Source organism: Cryptomeria japonica, chromosome 5 (genome assembly GCF_030272615.1).
Source record: "Cryptomeria japonica chromosome 5, Sugi_1.0, whole genome shotgun sequence".
Lineage (NCBI taxonomy): Eukaryota > Viridiplantae > Streptophyta > Pinopsida > Cupressales > Cupressaceae > Cryptomeria > Cryptomeria japonica.
The window spans coordinates 783,175,351-783,191,058 of record NC_081409.1 but is presented as its reverse complement, the minus strand read 5'-3'; positions in this window follow the sequence as shown (position 1 = coordinate 783,191,058).

Here is a 15,708-nt window from a genome sequence, read left to right as displayed (position 1 = left end):
ATTTCCAGCATGGTGTGTTGCCTTTGATCAAGGCTTGGACTACAATTTGGGAGTCACCCTCCAAGTGTACCTTCGTCACCTTCATATGTGTTGTCAGTTCAACTGCTAGTAAGGCCGCCTGAGCCTCTGCCTCATTATTAGTGTCATCTCGTAGCATTCTTGCACCAGTAAAGAGGATCTTCCCTTCATCGTCACAAGCCACACATCCCGCGCCTGAAATCCCCGGATTACCTTTTGAAACCCCATCAAATCAATTACAACATTTATTTATTTTTTTAATTAATATATTTAAGGTTATTTTGAGATGGAGATAAATCGAAGTTTTCTAGTATATATAATGATGAATTTACAAGATTTTTATGAATTTGTTTGATATTTTTTGTAGATGGTATGAGATGAATTAATAAAAAATGTATGAATTTGTTTGATATTTTTTCATAGATGGTGTTATTTGTATTTCTATAGGCTTGCACACACATTTATTTCAATTCACATGTTCATATACTTTTATACAGTCACCTATCCACTTCTCTCTCTTGTATCTATGTGTACTCATTTCTATGCACATGGCATTCAATATATTTAGTCTCAATCTCTATTGTAGACTAGTTCATGGTCATGATGTCATCCTTATGGTCATGGAATCAACTTGCCCTCATTTTGAATTTTAAATTTTAAATTGAGCGACTTCCTATCTAGTGGGGTTGATTAAGGTGTAGTGGCCTCATGACTCAATTGTACAACCTATCAAGTTTTTTTATCAATGTTGCTAGCACTTTTAGGTATTCAAATAAGACGACATTAAATTCAATAATGGCACCTATCTTCTATCCTTATTTGAGTATCAAGATAAGTACAATTACTTTTATTTATTTATCTAGGTTTGTTTGTGTTGAAGCCTACATGCATTTTATTAGGTTGACCTAGGTTAAGGAAAGATTTATGTCCTTTATAAATGAGGATATCTTTTAAATCTAACTTATTATCTTATTAGGATTACTTGTATCTTAGACTTACAATCTAAGGCTATTTTGATATATCAACAACACAGTTGTTTAGATTATTATTGAAGGGTCTCTTCCAATTAAGTGTGACTATTGGTATGCCCATTGCACATAGAAATGTAATTGCTAATTTTGAAACTTGGACATATTCAATAGAGAAAGAACTTAGTGTGTTGATGAGAAACCATAGATTTTTTAAAGGAAACACATTCCTAAATTGTATTGTATATTACACTAAAAATAATATTTTTAGCACAAGTCGAAAGCCCACGAAAGAGATAATTGTTTTATCAATCTACCTTTGTATAGCATACACGTTTATTACTTAACTACTCTCTCAACAATGTGAAGCCTTCAATGTACCCTTGGTGCATATTATATAACTAGCAATCACACTTAATGTGTAACGGGCATGCAAATATTTGTAATGAGTGGAATCCTCAATTAATTAAAAAGTGTAAACATTGTATTTGTGGTAAATAAATTCGTTGGACATAACATATTACAAGGGGTTGAGTTATATTATTGATTGAATTGTCTAATAATTTGAGGCAATGCTACATATGCTTTAAAATCACCCTCCTTCCTCTTGAGGGAGACATATGCACTAACTTGCATGTGGGCATATTACTAGTAGTTAAAACTCAAGGAGATATGTAGTTTAACTAGACACTATACTTGCATTATTATAGTGAATATGAGACATATTGAGCAATGTCTTTGATGTCAATTGATGTTCAAATCAAATATTATACAAATCCACTAGACACTACAATTGCAATATTATGATGAGGAACCACAATAATTGGGGTAATGCATAAGACTTTTTCAGGGCTATTTCTCCACACAATGGGACATTCTTATTTAATATCATAGATGTTATTGGTCTATATAAAATTTTGAGGATAGCAAAAAAAAAGTTATTTTGTTGTTGAAATGATTAATTTTAATTTTTTGGTCTTTATGTAAAGAATCTTTGAAAACTCTATGTTGTAAGTAAAATTCATAATCAAATTAACTAGAAACATAAAGGAAATCGTGAATCCCTATCTAATTAAAGAATTCTAAATAAACCAATGAAATGATACAATCAAACAATAGGAATATAAAATCTATCAATAAAAACTCCATATCCCATGATTGCATATTGCTTCCATTGTTCTTCTTCTCTTTGTGGTATGGTGGCTCTTAGATATCGCGCTAGCAACGTGTAAATAACACAGAGATTCGAAGTTCGTGATTGTTGAAAATGGAGATTGAATGCCCAATTTATAGATTATTGTAGATGATTGATTGAAAGGTGGAACCGATTGATCAAGAGGTGGAACTCAGTTGAGCTTACATGTTGATTGATAGTTGAACTGTTGATTTGGAGGTGGAACTTAATTGATTGAATAGATTAAATGAGTTAAGTGATTTAAAGATGAAAAATAATGATTGGAAGATAGATAATTGATGACAAAGAAAGCTTTATTTAGAAAAAGCTAACTAGAAGATAGAAAAAGAATGATTGGAGAGAATTAAAGAAATGATGTAATTAATCAATTAATTGAAAAGATCAATTAAAATAGATTGAATATTTAACTGATTGAAAACATTTTGAGAGCTTTTTGGAAAAAAACAAAGTGGAAGATAAAAATAGGAATTGGAAAGATAATTGATTGAATTAATTAATTTAACATGTGCTTGAACTTTGACTTTGATTTTCAATTTAATCTTTGCATGAGAATTAATTCAAATATTGAATTTATTTTAAATTCAATTTGTTATTTGAATATATCTAGATATTGACTTTGATTTTCAACTTGATTTTTGAAATCATGCACATGTATTTGAAATTAGGAGAAATTAGAAGAATTAAATGAAATTAGTTAGAAATTAAATGAAATTAGAATTTGGGGATTTGGGAATGGAATTCGAAGAATTATTTAGTTAATTAAATAATTTAAAGAAACTATTTAATTATTTAGATATGAACTTTATTTAAATAATAATAAAGATTATTTAAATTAAAGGATTAAAATCACAATTAATTAAATAATTAATATTTGAAAGAGGGTTAATGATTTAGATGATTAGAGATAGAAATTGAAAATGAATTTATAGAGAAATTAATCATAATTAATCATAATCAATTAAATAATAAATATTTAATTAATATTAGAAAAATGGTTTAAATGATTAAATGAGGATAGAATTGAAATAAGATGATGAGGAAATATGAAATTAGAAGAATAAGATTAATTAACTTAATTAAATAATTATTTAATCACTTAGAGGAATAATTAGTACATGATCAATGAGACATTTTTAGGTGTGTACACTCTATTCATTATTCAGATAATGTTATCATTGTATTTGAGCATCTATTCTTTTTTTTCCACCACAAGATGCCTCACTCATTTAAGTCGATTGTTTTCTTATCCAAAAAATGAAATGATCTTCAAAAGATTTAGGATATATATTGGGAGTACTAAGTTTTAACTAACCTCATTCAATCATTTTTTAAAGATGAAATGAGTTTCATTTCTTTATAATGGACAATCAAGTTCCTTTCAGTGGTCTTTGAGTCATCCTCATTCACGGTTTGGGTCAAATGCCACTTTTCAAATGTAATTTTTTATACGTTAGAGGATCTATGAGAAATCAAATGAGGGGAAGATAATTATCAAATCTTGTTAATGTATAACTACCCCACACAATGCTCTTGTGCATAAGTTGAGCCAAAGCTCACATTTTTGTGGTTGTCTTGGATGGTGTGTCGATTGAAGGATTTCAATGAAATAAACTAGTACTACCCATAAGGAGAGGTGATGATACAAGCACTCTAATTATGGTTGTTTTCAAATTCATAACACCAAAAACATGTCAAGTTTGTTGAATTCAATTGAAATAACTCACTAGAGACTATATATATATTTCCACTCTTTATTTGTATCTCACCAAAGTTCAACCACCAAATTATTCACCATTTGTGTTTAGATCTAACTACTTGTAGCTAATAACATGTGCCAAGAGGGAATATTTCACTTGTCACGTGACTAGTTTTTGCCAAGAGTGTTTGGCCATCCTACTACCTCCATCACAAACAATACTTTTAGATGACTCATGTGTGCCTAATCTCCTCACCAAGAATTAATTGTGTCAGCTTGGGGAAACTTTAGATTAATCACATGAACATACTTAAATCCATTTGTGATGGGGAGTAAGCAATAGTTGTAACAAAGTTATTGAAAATTCATGCTCTCCCATATCTAGTTGGCAAGTGAAATTTGTTTGTGATCTTCGTGATAATTTATCCCATAGAAAACTACAAATATTATTGGATCTAGAGTATCCCACCATGGGGTATCATGCAAGGCTTCGAAAATATTTTATTTTATATTGGAACTTAGCACTTAGAGAACTTTTCCTCATATCAAATAAGACCAACTAGTAACCTATGGTATTTATCCTTTATTTTTCCATCTAATATGTTAGTAACCAAGGTATTCCAAGCAAATTCTCCCATGATAAAAATATTTCAACCTCCAAACATGACATCAATAGATCAAGTAAGTTGCAACAAAGAATAGTAATCCACACATTATCTTTTTCCTTAATGATGCATTATATATCACAATCATAAACTTAGATTTTTCTTACCATTTTCTACTGCTCATCTTTCTAATCAAGTGGATTCAATAAGAAATTAAAACCTTTGCAAGATGTATCCTTCAAAATTATACAATAAATTAATTACAATTTTTCCAAAACATGCTTGATTGAAAGGATCTTAAATAGCCAACAATAGGGAACCTATTTTCTAAATATTTTGGTTCATGCTCTCAATTAAATAGTGGAATCCTTCTTGACCTTATCAAAGGTTGCTTATGTTTTATCCATCCAAGTAAATATCCTTTGCTTATCATGTTCATTAAGAGTTGTTTTGGATTAAGGCAAAAACGGGTTGTGAAGGGGCCTTGGAGCCCTTTATAAAGAAGATTCTAAAAGGTTTAGAATCAAAATATCAAACCCTTAACCAAAAAGTTTTTTTGACAAAAGGAACATGAAAGCACCAGACAACCAGGGGTAAAAAGGACACCCATAACCAAAAATATGGGTTTTTTTAAAATAGGCCCCCACAACCTAAAACAAAGCTGCAAAAAGAATAGCCAACAACCAACTTGAAATCAACCCCCAACCAAGCACCATCAAGATTTACATTTAGAGTTGCTCTTATGGGATCAAAGATTCATGTCACAAGAAGGCTTATAGAACTTAGCTTTCTTGCCCTTAACAAAAATACATCCCTCTTCCACTTGCGTTGCCTTGTCATGTGAAGCTAGTGCACCAAAATCCTAAGAATGAATGCCTACAGCCACTATCTCAGCCGCACTAGAACCAGTGGACGACAAAACCCCAACATCGTCAGGTGGTGAAATGGTTGCACAAGAACCAACGGACGACAGAACTCCAACATCACCAGTTCGTTAAGAGTTGTTGTCTATGAAAATTGTTTGACAAACATTATGTCATGGCTAGAAGAATTAATAAATCTTCTCAATAGAAATAATATAGTAGGGAGTTCCCCATTTAGAAAAAAATATATTTTCTCTAAATACATCTACATTATTTGAATAATAGTGATATGGCCCATGCACAAAATATATGTGTTCCCAAACTCACATTCAATTTCCCTTCCAAACAAATCTTTATATTCAAAATTTTCAAATATCAAACTTAGGAATCTTAGGTGAACCTTCCATGTTTTGCAACATGTAAAATTATCATCAAAAGGTTTTGAAATTGATTACCTCATATGACCATTAAGTAATCAATCTACCAAGAATTGGGGGTGGCTAATGCACTATTCAAATTGGATAAATTGATCAAGAACTCCATGTGACCCATGAGACATTTGAAAGAGTCTTGTGCTTATACTCTTTACAAATCTAGATCTAATTGTGCCTTATTTTCAAATGAGTCTTTAAGGAATGAGGAGTAACAAGGGAATGATCACCATGTAAAATTAGATAATATACATGACTATCATTAGAATGCTTCTTGTTGTATAGGAACCATGTCCCATGGTAGAATTATGTTTATCCATGATTGCTACAAAATTTTCATTAGAGGTTCTCCAAGCATCATATTTTCTCCTTAAAATGTAAACTTTGTCTTTCCATATTGAGAATTTTCTATATACTCACTCTTGGAGTGTAGCCATTGAGCATATATAGTCATGTCAATTTTTTCCATAGAAAATTTATCACATACCTTACACTTTTCCATGGCAAAATCAAGTTGTCTACTTCTCTAAGGACATGGCATGATAAATATATTTAAGAGGAGTGATAGTAAACCCATCAAAAAGCTCTACTTAAATGTTTTTCTAAATATCTCCTTTGTATATGTTTAGTGAAAGCATTAGGTGATGATTTACATTTATCTTAATGTGTCTTGACTTGCTACCTATATTCCATACTCTTATGAAAGAGCATACTTGAACTCTTTCATATTTTAATTAATTTCTCCGATGATAATGTAAGGAAGTCATGGTAGACGAACACCTTCCTACACTAACCTTGAGACAAGGGTTATAGAAAAAAAAATTAAATTTTTACAACAATTACAAAAACTTAACAAAAATAAACACAAATAGCATGCATACCACAACACAATGATTTACGTGGATAAAAACCTTTTAAAAGAAAAAGTCCACACTCCAAAGAGCCCAAATCATCATCAAGACAGGTATTAGAAGAAGTTGGAATGGATTTAGAAGTAGCTTGGACAAATTTAAGGGACCTACATGTATATACATGTGTGTGTGTGTATATATATTTATGTATATACATATATATGCAGATGCATATACATGTATGGATATGCATGTATATGTATATGTATATGTATACATACATACATGCAGGCAGGCATACATGCATACATACATGCATGCATACATACATACATACATACATACATATATACATATGTACATACATCCACTACATTAAAGAGGGGTAAACCTAATAGATCTAGCCACAAATCAGCAAGGATAGGGCTGAGAATTCTTATTATGTTTACTGGATTTGAATTGATTGCCCTCTTTTAAGTTGAATTGTAAAATGCTAAAATTAGGGTAAATATGCCAAAATTGAAGTAAAAAACACATGAACAGTGAGCTACAGTCGTCGGATCGAGCCACAAACCTAGATCTGAGAAATGTAAGAGTATCCAGATCTATTCCCAGAAGGAGCTCCTAAAATGTCGAGACCGATATGCCCATCACACCAGTCCTCCACACTTTTCATCATCCAAAGGGGAACTTGTTCGTCTCTGTAAATAAAGCTAATCCTGAAGATCGTAGCTCTGTACATGCTTCCTACACAAAAGAAAAAGGGGGAAATGTGTTAGGAATAGGGGTTTGCCTAAGTCAAACCTTGATTTAGGAATTAACCTTGAATGAAATATTACAAATACAGAAATAAACAATGGAAAGATATACCTCAAATCTGCAATTTTTGATAATGATGCTTTGCTTCTTGAATATAATCACATATGTTGTATGAAATGGCACGAACATGACAAAACCCTAATCACACACACATGCTTGCATATGAATGATGTAATTTAGTTCCACAATGAATGAATAAATAGTATGAAGCCTTGAAGACCTTTGAAAATGCTTGATTATGAATGCCTCAATGCTTTTTGGTTGAATACTTGAATGGATAGATGCTTAGATTGGATTAGTTGAGAAGAATGCCTTATATAGTGATTTCATAATTGAAATCACCTTTATGCCAACTTAGAATTAATATATTTTTCGCACAAAGGTAAATTTGAATAGGATAAGACCGCCCAGTCATCCTCTCGAAATTCGAGGAAAAAAGCACAAAATTAGTGTGTCGAGCACCCCGGTCCCGACCACTTTTTTCCAAATTTCTAGGGACGTGAGCTATCATGATTCTAGTGCTAAATCCAGCTCGATGGTTCAACCCAAGATATGTAGATATGCGAAATATGCTTCGAGAGTTGAAATTAGGACATGATTATGGAAAAACCAGAATAAAATGATAAAGGGCACACTTAGAATTAAGGGCCCACATAAGAGTGTGATGATATAATAAAGTGGAATAAGACCCATTATATTGAACTAAATATTGATTTATTACAATAAAGGTCCTATAATGCATAGAGGAAAGGGAAATACTAAAATAGCTACTAGGAGAGTGTGAAATTGGACACACTAATAAAGGGTGTACAATTTATGATGCTATACTATATGTATGTATGAATACACACACATGTGTGTGTACACACACACACACACACACACACACACACACACACACACACACACACACACACACACATATATATATATATATATATGTACACACACACACACACACACACACATATATATGTATACATATATACATACATATATATACATACATGCATATATATATATATATATATATATATATACACACACACACACACACATATATATATTCATAAAAACACACACATATTTGTGTATATATATACATATGTGTGTGTGTGTATATATGTTTTATATGTATATATATATATATATATATATATATATATATATATGTTTGTATGTATATATATGTATGTATATATATCTATATCTATATATATATATGTATGTACACACACACACACACACACACATATATTCATAAAAATACACACATATTTGTGTATATATATACATATATGTGTGTATATATTTATGTACATACACAAACATGTATATATACACACATACTCTCTCTCTCTCTCATACATACATAATATATACATATATACATATGTATGTATGTGTGTATTATGTATGTATGAGAGAGAGAGAGAGAGAGTGTATATGTATATGTATATGTGTGTGTATTCATTCATACATGTGTGTGTGTATAAGTATGTATATACACAATTCAAATCCCGATTTGAGAAGGTGACATTGATTATTTGAAAAAAAAACTGTAAAAATATGATGGTGCTTGCTCCTTGGGTTTACCCTAGCGTAGGGGTCATCATCGATGTTGTGCAAGAGGGTGTATGACCTCCACCAAGGTAAGTGGCTTATTTTATTCATCTTTTCTCTCTATATTTAATTCTCACTCGAGTTTGGTGGGTTTTATTTCAATTTGTTCATAAGGTTGTTTTAAAACATTTGTACAAATGAAAATCTAATTAATGGGGGCATTAATTCAACTGACCATGCCAATAATAATGAGGGTGCCCTTCCGAATGACATCAAATTATTCAAATCTATGTTGATTGAATCCCCAATCTCTATCTTTGACTCTACGAAGTTTGACACAAATTTTGTTGCCCTTTCCAAAGGTAATGGCAAATCAGGAGGAGGAGGAGGTAAGTTCAAGCTACCCCTACTATCTCTTGCCTTAGCATTTCTTCTAATTCTAAAATGATTAACACTTTAAATAATGAAAAATCTCATTTAAAAAATGTTGTTGTGTTTCTCGTGGTCATGGGTGTCATTAAGTGCCTAGCTTGCAAAATTTTAGATGAATGGCTTAAAAATGCATGGATTAAGAATTAGGGTTTCATTTTTCTTTCTGCAAAATGATTCAAAAAGGGATTTTTATTATTTTTTCAATGATGTTAAATCCTAGGTGACAATGATTAAGAAATAGTTATGCTCACCCTATGTTGTTTATCATGAGATATTGACCTTATCATGCCCTAGATGGATTGTGGTTAAAAACCCACCTCCTCTATTATAGAATTTTATTCCCTAGTTACTAGAATCCATAAGGAAGGTGCTTAGGGTGGATAACACCTAGTCTTTACTTCCTCGTATGCATGCTAGGGTGCTAATTTCAATTAACCTAGGCAAAGATCTTCCTACGATAATTGAAACCAATGTCGATAGTGAACCCATGGTCCGTGTTATCGAAACCCTTGACAAGATTAATGCTTGTTTCTCTGTAGATGTGAGCATCATATTCAAAGGAATTGCCCTATTTTGTCACAGTGCAAGCCTCCTAATAAAGCTAAAGGCATCTCTGATCATGAAATCCCTAAGCATGATGTTAGTGAACCTACCCTTTCTAATCATACACCACCCAATAATACTTGAAATGATGTACAAGTGCTTATTTTAAAGTGTCTCAACAACCTGGAGGTTGCGGTGAGGGCTACATTTATTGCTTTGCTTGTTAATCTCCCTTCCCTTGATGATTCCTTAAAAATTGGGAAGTTCAATGTCGACCGCTTGCCTCATTTGGCTATCTATGTTCTGTTATCTTAGTTGAGAGATAACAAGAAGGATGCCCATGACCAATTTATTTAGCCTGGGGCTCACAATTCTATAAGGAAGAATTCTCAACAACTTGCTTTGGATAAGCTTAAAAAAAATAGGGATTATATGATGGAGGTTTTAAAATCCCCATATCGAGCTTTCTCCCATTGACCTTGCCTTTGTTCCAATAGATGATGATGTTGGCCATTTGGTAAAATTGATTATGTGTTGCATTGATGTCAACACTAGTTGTTTGGATGCTTTACTGACACCCTTCTGGTCCCAGTAGGTTAAGTGGTTTCTGGTTAACTTGGATTCGACATGATCCGACAAGCTCTGTTATAGTTTGGTGATAGAATTGGCTTGTTCATGATACTTATACTCATACTTGGTTAGTTGGTTTTGGACTAGAGATCGGATGCTATCCTGCTTGCTTAGAAGATTGGTTTCTAGGTTCGGCGAGGGTTTCACCAGTAGAGCTTTTGATGGAGATCTTTGATAAATTGCATAAGTGGTGTTGGTGCAGCTTTTGATGGAGTTTCAAGATGTTGTTGGTGATCATGTTCGAGACTTAGCATTTGGAGATAATTGTTGAAGCGTGTGGACCTATACTTGGTCCCGGTTGATCTAGGTTATGGACCGACTTTAATGTAATGTGTGGATAGGACTTATTGATGTATTTTTGGGATGTCTTATGTGTTGATATTACTTGTTTGGTCTAAGGCCAACATGGTTTGTAATTATGTAATTAGTTTATTGTCTGGTGGCTGACCTGATTGTTTATGGTCGAGGGTTTGTATATATAGATGTAAGATCTCATTGTAGATCATCATGGTTAATGTAAGAGGTCATGGTCAAGGAATGTAATATGTGAATAATGTAATATCACTCTGGTAGATGAGTTGATCAATCATTGGAGATCGAATTGGGTTTATGTAAGAGGATTTAGTCCTCCGATATTGAGCTTAACCAGAACTGTACTTAGGCATAGGAGATGCTACCTTGTGCAGTTCAACACTTTTCTGGATTGTAGTCTGCATTTGTATGTAGTCAGTGAGGCTCCTTTTGTGATGAGCAGTGTGCTCTAGGTTGTTGGTCTTCTTGCAAGTGTAGGCCCCTTCATTGTAATTCACATACTTACTGCAAAAGTATTATCTAACTGTGGGTAGGCTTCCCACCGTGGTTTTTCCCTTTATCAGGTTTTCCACATACAAATCTTGGTGTTATGTGGATGGCTTTTATTCTGTGATTATTGTTTATGCTTAATTGGATTAACTGTTATTCCGGTATTATTATTTTGGGTTCCGGTATTAAAGTTTAATTGTTGAATGCTTCTGGTAATCTGTGACAACTGATTCACCCCCCCCCCCCCCCCTCTCAATTGTCTTTTGGTTATCTGAACTATCTAATAATTAGTATCAGAGCTTTGATCCTCTCTGCAAAAAGCTTAACCACTTGAGGAAGATCCTATTGCGACTAACAGTTCAAGTTCATCCAGTTCTTTTGGAGCTATCTTTCAAAGGGATATTCTGAGGCTTGATGGAACAAATTACACAGTATGGAAGATTTAGATGGAGACTCATCTGAGATTTCTTGGCAAGGAGATTTGGGAGATCACACAGAATGGTGTCACGCCCTATAATGTGGGATTTGGCAATCCTCCTCCGGTAAACCTGGACAAGGAGCTTGAGAATGATTGTAGAGCAAGAGAAGCCCTCCTGTGTGCACTTTCTGATCAACAAATAATGGGATTAATAGACAAATCATCTAGAAAGGCTATATGGGATAAGTTGGAGACTCTTAATGAAGGTGACCCTATAGTGAAGATTGCTAAACTTGATGGTTACCATGTGAGATATGAAAATCTGAATATGGAAGAAGATGAAAGGATTACTGCATTCATGGAAAGGGTAAATGATATAGTTATGGGAATTCAATGTTGTGGTGGAACACTGACAGAAGATAAAATTGTTTCTAAATTCCTAAGAGCCCTACCACCGGCTTACAAAATGAAGGCTACTGCTATTAATGAATTGAGAACAATGGCTAATACATCCATCAACAGAGATACTTTGGTTGGGAAACTATCTGCTTTTGACCTTGAGGAATTTGGACCTTCTGGAGGTGTGAAGACTGAACCTGCTTTTCATGCATCTACATCTGCAACCGGTAAGCAAGACTGGAAAGCTTTATATGCAAAAGAGTTATAAGATATGAAGAAAGAAGATGATGATTTTGAGAAACTTGAAGCATTTTTTGCTATAAGAGTACTGAAAGGACCGGTAGGAAGTAAGTATGAAGGAAAAACACCTTTTAAATGTTTTACATGTAATAAGATTGGTCATTTTGTATCTAGATGTCCTAAAAGAAATTCAAGATTTGAAGAAATAGTTAAAATATCATTTAATCCTAACCCTGGATATTAGAACAAATATAAATACAAGAAAAACTGAGACAAATCATGCTACATAGCGGACGAGGAAGGCATTATTGATTCAAACAATGAACCGACAAAAGACTCTGCTAGTGGATCTGGCAATGGAAAAGAATGGGTATTCTTGGCTATCAAGGAAGATGATCTGACACTGGAAGAGAATGTACTTGAAGAGAAGGCACTTGCTGCTAAAATTGAAGATAAGGATGAATGGGTAATTGATAGTGGTTGTTCACATCATATGACTGGAGATAAAGGGAAGTTTTTATCTTTGCAAGAATTTGATGGTGGACTAGTTAGATTTGGAGATGACAAAGCATGTATGATCAAAGTAAAAGGAACTATATCATTGGATGGTAAGGACAATACTAACAATGTTTATTATGTTGAAGGTTTGAAGCATAATCTTTTGAGTGTAGGACAATTGGTAGATAAGGGATTTCAATTACAGTTCAAGGATGAAAAATGTAGAATCATTAACAGATCTAGCTTGGAGATTGCAACCAGTACACAGACAAAAGGTAATATATTTCATTTGAACTCCGATGAGAAGACATGTTTGATTACACATATTGATGAGAGTTGGCTATGACATAAAAGGCCGTGTCATGTGAATTTTGATTGCATTGTGAAGATCAATTCAACTAAGGCAGTTAGGGATACACATAAGATTATGAAGCCCTATAATCTGGTATGTAAAGAATGTCAAATGGGTAAACAAGTCAGAACCTCTTTTAGGAGTATACAAGATAAATCAAATGATATTGTTGATCGTATTCATATTGATTTGTGTGGCCCTGCTAGAGTTAAAAGTTTTCATGCTGATAGATATTTCATGCTAATCATTGATGATTGTTCTAGAATGATGTGGGTTACTTTTTTGAGAGAAAAATCTGAAGCATTTGAAAAGTTTAAAATCTTTATGGCTAAAGTGGAGACTGAGACAGGATTAAAGATTAAATATTTGAGATCAGATCATGGTGGAGAATTCACATCCGATGAGTTTAATGACTTTTTTGACAAGCATGGTATAAGAAGACAAATTTATGCTCCTCAGACACCTCAGAAGAATTGAGTTCTGGAAAGGAAGAACATAACTATCTTGGATGCCGCTAGAACAATGATGATGGAAGCTAATCTACCTCATATCTACTAGAGAGAAGCAGTGAGTACAAGTGTTTATACATTCAACAGAGTACATATCAAAAGAGAAACCAATAAGACACCTTATGAATTATGGTTTGGCAATACACCTACAATTAAGTACTTCAGAATTTTTAGTAGTAAATGTTATATCAGGAGAGATGATACTATTTAGAAATTTGATCCTAGATGTGATGAAGGCATATTTCTTGGTTATTCTAATGAAAGCAAAGCATATAGATGTTATAACAAGAGATTGCAGAGAATTATGGAGAGTCCTAATGTCAAAGTAGATGAGCTAAACAAAAGTCAAATCAAAGTTTATGAGAAGGAACAGACAATGGAAATGATTATATATGAACCGGTAGCACCTTTACCAGAACAAAGAGTTGAACCAGTTACTCCAACAACATCAGAGAATTCTATAGTAACTGAAGAATAGGGAAGAGGAACCGAGAGGAAGAAGACTCTTAGGTATGTGAGATTAAATCATTCTGAAGATCAAATCATTGGGGATAAGAGCGATGGAGTGATGACAAGAAGAAGACTGGAAACTAATGAGGTATGTTTAATTTCACAAGTTGAACCAGTATCAGTAATTAAGGCATGTAAAGATGAACATTGGTTAAAAGCTATGGAAGAAGAATTAGATCAGATTGAGAAAAATAACACATGGACTTTGGTTCCCCGGCCTAAAAATAAAAATGTCATTGGAACTAAATGGGTTTTTTAGGAGTAAATTGAATGAGGATGGTCAAGGAATAAGAAATAAGGCTAGATTGGTTTGTAAAGGATATTCTCAGAAGGAAGGAATTGATTATGGAGAGACTTTTGCACATGTAGCTAGGATTGAAGCTGTAAGATTATTTCTTGCCTATGTTGCTTACAAAAACTACAAAGTTTATCAGATGGATGTTAAATGTGCATTCTTGAATGGGGATCTTAATGAGGAAGTTTATATTGAACAACCTGATGGTTTTTCACTATTAGATGATACATATATGGTTTGCAGGTTAAGGAAAGCTTTATATGGATTGAAACAAGCACCTAGAGCTTGGTATGCAAGGTTGGATAAATATCTTTTGAAACTTGGTTTTACTAAGGGCAGTGTTGACAATAATTTATATTATAAAATCACTGATGATGATATACTGATTGTTGAAGTATTTGTTGATGACATTATTTTTGGAGGTGAAGATAAATTATGATAGAATTTTCTAAGAATATGGAGAAAGAATTTGAAATGCCTATGATTGGTGAGATAAAAAATTTCTTAGGTTTGCAGATTATTCAAACTAACAAAGGCATTTTTATCTGTCAAATTAAATATGCTAAGGAATTGTTGAAGAAATTTGGTATGGGAGATTCTAAACCAGTAATTACTCCTATGGTTACAAGTGAGACATTGACAAGAAAAGATGTTTCTGCACTGGTAAACCCTACAAGATACAAATCTATGATTGGAGGTCTACTTTATTTGACTTAGACTAGGCCTGATATTATGAATGTTGTTTGTATTGTTTCAAGATTTTAGAGTGATCCTAGAGAAAATCATGAGATGGCAGTGAAAAGGATTTTTAGATACTTGCAAGGTACATCAGAATATGGCTTGTGGTACCCTAAGGACAATAACTTCACTTTATGTGCATATACAGATGTTGATTGGGTTGGAGATGTTGATGATTGGAAAAGTACTTCCGGTGGATCTTTCTTTCTTGGAAAGAAGTTAGTTTCATGGATCAGCAAGAAACAATCATGTACTTCTCTATCTACCGCTGAAGCTGAGTATGTTGTTGTTGCTACTAACTGTACACAATTTTTATGGATGAAACAAATGTTGA